The sequence below is a fragment of the Diachasma alloeum genome, unplaced genomic scaffold (assembly GCF_001412515.2).
Source record: "Diachasma alloeum isolate Michigan unplaced genomic scaffold, Dall2.0 Dall_scaffold_00280, whole genome shotgun sequence".
Classification (NCBI taxonomy): domain Eukaryota; kingdom Metazoa; phylum Arthropoda; class Insecta; order Hymenoptera; family Braconidae; genus Diachasma; species Diachasma alloeum.
The window spans coordinates 1,496,245-1,502,244 of NW_021680419.1; the positions used below are offsets into that span (position 1 = coordinate 1,496,245).

General features: G+C 40.5%; 2 protein-coding genes across 5 annotated transcripts in view; one reads left to right on the top strand and one right to left on the bottom strand.

Annotated features, from left to right (window-relative positions):
- Positions 1 to 6,000, top strand: part of LOC107038360 — a 64,153-nt gene that overhangs the window by 7,670 nt on the left and 50,483 nt on the right. Inside the window, exon 1 of one of the 4 annotated variants that reach the window (XM_015257411.1) lies at positions 2,857 to 3,580. The exons of the other annotated variants lie outside the window; for them this stretch is intronic. The gene's annotated coding sequence lies outside the window, so the exon portion shown is untranslated. Of the gene's footprint in view, positions 1 to 2,856; positions 3,581 to 6,000 lie in introns of those variants that run through there. 4 annotated transcript variants of the gene reach the window in all.
- Positions 1 to 6,000, bottom strand: part of LOC107038359 (conserved oligomeric Golgi complex subunit 7) — a 69,214-nt gene that overhangs the window by 6,250 nt on the left and 56,964 nt on the right. The gene's annotated exons all lie outside the window — the stretch shown is intronic.

Genomic DNA, 6,000 nt, shown 5'->3' on the forward strand with positions numbered 1-6,000 from the left:
GGCACTACAGCCCCGACCTCGTTCAACGTATAACCAACATAACTTCAAGTACTAAGGTAATCGATGTGATTACCCAGATACATTAACATTCAAGTTATCGAGGAGATCCTGGTATTTTAAATTGTTTTCATTCTCGTCGACAATCAGATGGTGAGTCATTTTTCAAAATCCTGGTTTCCTCGCTGATAAAAAAAAATTATAATATGAAACTAAACAAAATTATGGATTAGAAAATGGAGTTTTAACGTGTTAAAAGACAACTGAAATTAAGGAAAATTAATTTATATATGTGGAATGAGAAAAATCATTGGATTGCAAGAAACTCAGACATGTAAGACCCATTAAAAACATTTTAAATTTAAGATGCGATACTAAGGTCTTTTCATTGTAATCATTCATGTTCATCCCTATCCCTCCTGTGTTCACTTGGGCTCCACTAGCGCTTTGGAGATTGATAAGTAATGCTAGTTTCGACGGTTGCGATCAAGGTTTATGGACCAGCCGTTGAATTATTGTTTTTTATTCACACTATCCCTGACTATTTGCGAATTACTGAATTCTGCCAAAAGCAAGGATTAGATATTTTGACTCTTGTACTCTCCTGTGCTATCCCGGCAGAATGACTGAAGGTATCGATGTATTCATGTCTTGATCAGTGTTCATCGTTCCCTTTATTGGAATCTTGTATGTTGATGGGCATCAGGCATTATTCCCCGAAACTCAGAGCATCTACATGGCTTTAAAGTAGCTCTACCCTTCGGCCGGGCTACATTGTACTTTTGGATATTTTCAAAAATAAATTTTTGAATTTTTAATTTTTTTTTTTGAATTTTTTCAACTAAATTGAATGGAAAAAATTTGACAAAATTCATACCCAGTCAGTATTATCTAAATTAAATTTCGCAAAATAGTGATATTTTTTCAAATATTTCTCTCTTATAAATAAATAATAAAACTTGTTTGCAAAATGGTGGATTATTTTTTATGAGGTGTAAAAAAATTCTCGAGTTTTTCACATCTAATGAAAAAAAAATCAGATTTTAGTCTTTGAAAAATCAAAACGATAATTAAATTGAGAAAAAAATTAGAATTCCGAGATTAAACGAGTTTTCTGCAATTTTTTTGCAGTTTTCAATAATCTTTGAATTTACCGTAAGGGTAGAGCTACTTTAACAATCTTTTCTTTTCGAACGCACAACAAAGTTATTCATCAATTGGTCAGTAGTGAAGAGGCAGACCATTTCTCGAGGTCATGAAACCCATAAAAAATGGACGAAGTGTACTGCAATTATTTTATTTCTCAGTTTTTCAGTGTAAATTTACTCAGAATTTTAATTATTGTTAATGGCATTTTAATCGGAATTTTATTTTAATCGTCCATTGTGCCTCTTAACTATTGAATTCATCAACAATAATTCGGAATCCCGGCTGAGCATGCAGAAACTCAGCCTTCAACGACAATCCGGCTTTCTTAATTCAAACTGAAACGTGTATCTAACCCCATTCAATTTGTAAGTACTGTTAGAAACTTTCGAAAAGACAATCAATAGATTCGCTCTCCAGCCAGGAATTACTCTCCACGGGGCTTATAATTTCAATTAGAGTCGGGGATTTTACATTCTCAGTATCGCAAAATCCAGCTCATTTCATGATTTTTATTTCGAAATTGTTTTTTTTTATCGCGAGAGTAGTAAAGAGAGACGGAACTGGCGACAAAAAATGTGGATTAAATTTTTCTCCTCGGCTCAAATCCTATTATACCTGATCGATACTTCTCGAGCGTATCCGCGAGGGTCCTTGAACCCTATCCCATCGTTTCTTGATCCAATGAAACGTACAAAATCGAATGAAAAGTGTAATAATTGTGATCGTCGCAGTAGAACGGATTCAGCGAACAAACATTCCTCTTTTCCAAAATTCTCATGGAATCATTGAGCTTGAAATTCCACGGCCCGTTGTATCGTTGCATAAATCATCAATTTCATTCGCATCTGCAGTCCAATGCAATTATTCTATTTTTCGTTCTTGAATCCCTGAATTACTGCTGATCAAGTATTTTGCAAAGAATTCAAAACCCTATTCTGCTTTACCGACAGTTTCCCCTCATTTTCTAAAAAAAATCAGCAAACAGCCAAACTGTACAAAGAATCCGGATCGACCGGTAGATCTCCATCCCCCCTCCGCCACCACTTTTCCCATAATTCCGCGAGTATTGATTTTTTATGAATTCTTCAAACGGCACTATCCTCCTCGTACGGACTGCGGCATAAAACCGAAGAAAGAACCCTCAATCCCACCTCCTCGCAAATGGAAAAAGGCAAAGAAATGAAAAAAAATCCCCCCCCACCTTTGCAAAACCAAAAAAAACGTCCCCTCCCTCTGCTCCAACCGAGGAGAAAAAAAAAATTGAAAAAGGAAATAAAGGCGGCGTATATTTGCGCGGGTCGCAGAGACGAGAGTGCACGACCGGCGGCGAGAATTGCCGAGTGAAATGGCACAAGAGGGAGTGATAGAAATTTCCCCTCGTTCTCTTTCTCCCCTTCCCCCCCTCGATAATCTCCCTCCCCTTTGTTGCCCCACCCTTTCCGCCTTCAGCTTCTCACGTATAATATTCTCCTGGCATTTTTATTTTACCGCATCGCAAAATGCTCCGTCTCACTCTCTCCCAGCAATTTCCTTCAGTTCATTCGCATCTCTGTCTTTTCATATTTTTCTCCTCCCCTCTTCTCAGCGCCAAGCTCACCACCCCCTCGTCCCGCATTGCCCCCTCCCCCCACTTATTTTTCCTCCCTCCATCCCCACTCCATTTCTCATCGCCTCACTTCTTAACGTCAAACCACTTAGGGCTGTGGAGCCTCTCGGCACACAACACATCCGTGTTTTTCAGTTAAATCGAAATCTTTTTTCCAATTCACATTCCGGCATTTTCCACCTGATCGGGTGCAGGGCAATTCAACACGCCATCTTGATTACTTCATATCTATGTACATATATATCATTATATATACAATATTGAATTTGTAATACAACACGCGTTTTGTGTTCGCTGGTTTCGTTTGATTTTCGTTATTTTTTTTCATTTAACGGTTATTGAGAGGTGGATTTAAGTGTGTGATATTGTGAATTGTGGCACTCGGAAACCCCTCCCGGCGTTCTGTGGTACGTGAAAACGAAAAACAAACCCATTGAAACTGTGAGACAGTGGTTTTCTTTGATTTCTCTCTCTCTCTCTCTCTGTCGAGATTTTTCTTCCCCCCTCCATTTTGGAGCTGCGAGGAATTTTTGGGGGGGCTTTTTCGGGTCTCTTTTATGTACTAAACCGATATGTGTCGTCGGTGTGAGTGCTGGCGAACTGTGAGTGTGTTCTGTGTGTTTACTTCAGTACGTTAAGTTGAGAAGTTGAAAAGTAAAATTGAGAGAATAAGAAACTGGATTAATTGAGCACAGAAACAGAAGCGAGGGATTTAATAAACGTTGAGCAAAAGAGTGGGAATAGAGACGTGTCTGAGTGGTTTTGAAGCTCTGGTGCTTCCTCGGAACTTTTTTTTTCTTCATCCACTCGGCGCTGCGAAAAAAAACCGTAAGTACTCCAAATTGGAAATATTTTTGTTTTCACCTTGACGAGAGAGACATTCCTCGGTGGGGAAAAATACCGAGCGGATAACTGTCCGTTGAATTCCTCTCAATTGATACTTTGAAAATGTCGACAAATAAGAAAATCGAAGTGGAAAAAAAATGTAAATATCATCGTGTTGTTTTTACTGTCATGCGAGAAGTTCTGGCGCGTTTCACTCTGTTTTTACGCGCGTGCGTCTCCACGTTTTGTTCGAGTGTGCGCGCGAGAGGTAGAGGCATCTGTCGATGTGTGGGAGACCTGGGGATCATGTGTGAGGGCTAGAAAACGGCGTGTCCGTATTTCTTTGGTAAAACAAAAACTCCTAGGCGTTGTATTCGATTTTTCGAAGGCATCTCCTCACTTCTTCATTTCTTCTTCATTTCTTTGGAATTGGAGGCCACCCTCGCGCTCTTATTTTTCCATTTTCTTTACTCGCCGATTTACGCCTGCACTGTGCAACGCGTATCCAACGTTTGCTTTTTTTGCTGGCTCTCTCGAGCGAAAATAAAGGATGGCGAATGGCCTTCTCTTTGAGGTTATGATGGTGGTTCACTTGAAAAGCCTATCTGTGTGTTTTTCCTCTCCTCCTCCCTTTCTCTTGTTCTGTCTTGGTTTTTTTTTTCTATTATCAATTTATGGTCTCTCGCTACTCCTATGGCTGGCGAGGGTAATCGCGCGCATGGGCAACGCCATGTAAGATGGGATACTCCATACGCCCCCCTCCCCCTCCGCCCCCCTTTTTCGAACCCTCCCCTTAATTTTATTTTTATGCTTTTTTAGATTTGATCCGGTCGCTTGTTTTCTTTCGTTTTCGTTTTTTTTTCTCACGTTTACGATTTTTTTCCCCCCTCTTTTGAGCGCCTGAATTTTTTTATTGAAGACTTTTTTTTAGAAAAGGAGCACGACGCCTCGAATCGATATTAATTTCTAGAATGCTCGAGCCGACGGCTGCTAAGGAGAATAAGAATATTGTGTGGGTGGAGGGGAGGGTGATTTATTTCGGGCGCTCTTGGGCATTCAGTGCTGATTTTTTGGCAATTGTTGGGAAAAGACTGATCTCGCGATTCTCGGCTCTCGCCTTTTTACTCTTTACTCCCGAAGCTACTGATGAAGTGACGCTCAAAATGGTGTCTCTTGGCTCGCAAACACTTGTTCGGTCATTGTGTTTTCATCGGGACTCGGCAGATTTGCCTGTTTATTTTTCAAGTGTGAGAAATTACGTGGTTGTGAGCAACGTCTGCCACCTGTCTGTGAATGGTATTGGGCGGGCGTGAGATTCACATGGGTGGAGAGAGAAAACTGTTGGGTCAGGTTAGACTGCAACTCCATCGATGTGTGGAAATTTTCAGTGAATGAGTCGAGCCAGTTTTATCGGTGCACGAGTATTTCTGAATTATCTCCAGTTTTCCCGCTGGTTTTAGCACCAATCGTATCCGAAAATATGATTACTCAGAATGATGCAATGGGACCATCTAGAGTCTACAGAATTCCAATATCGGGTTTTGAATGGGGGTGAGACTATTTCGAGGGAATCTCAGGCGGATTTTCCTCAACGCCGACTTTATCCCCCAAAAAATGCTTAAAAATGTGAAACTTTGCTGACATATTGCGTAAAAACAGAGAATTTTTCGTTTAAAATATTGTACGGATAATTCCAGCAGTCGTAAAATGAAAAATCGAAAAATATTTCCACTTGGTTTTATCAATTGCCTTGATAAACCTGAAAATGCATCACGTCGAATTATCACTCACACTATCAGGAAAGAGATCTCCGATAAAATGGACGTTTTTAGAAAAATTGATACGAAATTTTTGTTCCAACATTGAATGGAAAAAATGGGCGGCAAGGGCGATCGCAAAATGTGAAATTTGATATCTAATCAAAGTTATTCACCCCCAGCCAAAACCCACTGTCGAAAACAATAAATGCCATCTCTCTCTCGTCTCGTGTGTGCCCCTCTCCACAGATCCGGAGAGAAAAGAGCGAAATCACACCCAGCTCACAATTGATACTCTGCATTGGTGTTTTTCTGTGCGAAACAAATACAGTCTCGATTTCCAATGCAATGATTTTTTTCTCCTTTTGATTTGATTTTTCATGCGATTCACTCGATAACTCGTTACGCACCGTTTGTCACGATGTGTCGGTGCGGTAGCCATCTCGAAATGCGAAAGGTAGAGAGGAGAAGGCAGATTGTTGCACCGGAAGTTGGGGGGGACCTCGCAAAAACTACTGACAAGGGGCAACATCACGCCAAGGTCGCCGCACTCGTGGAAATTCTCAAGTGCAATCCATCGCGCATTTATTCTCGTTATTCTACCATTTATTTCACTTGGTTTTTATATTATTTCTACCCCTCCCCCTCACCCCCCCCCCCCCCCCC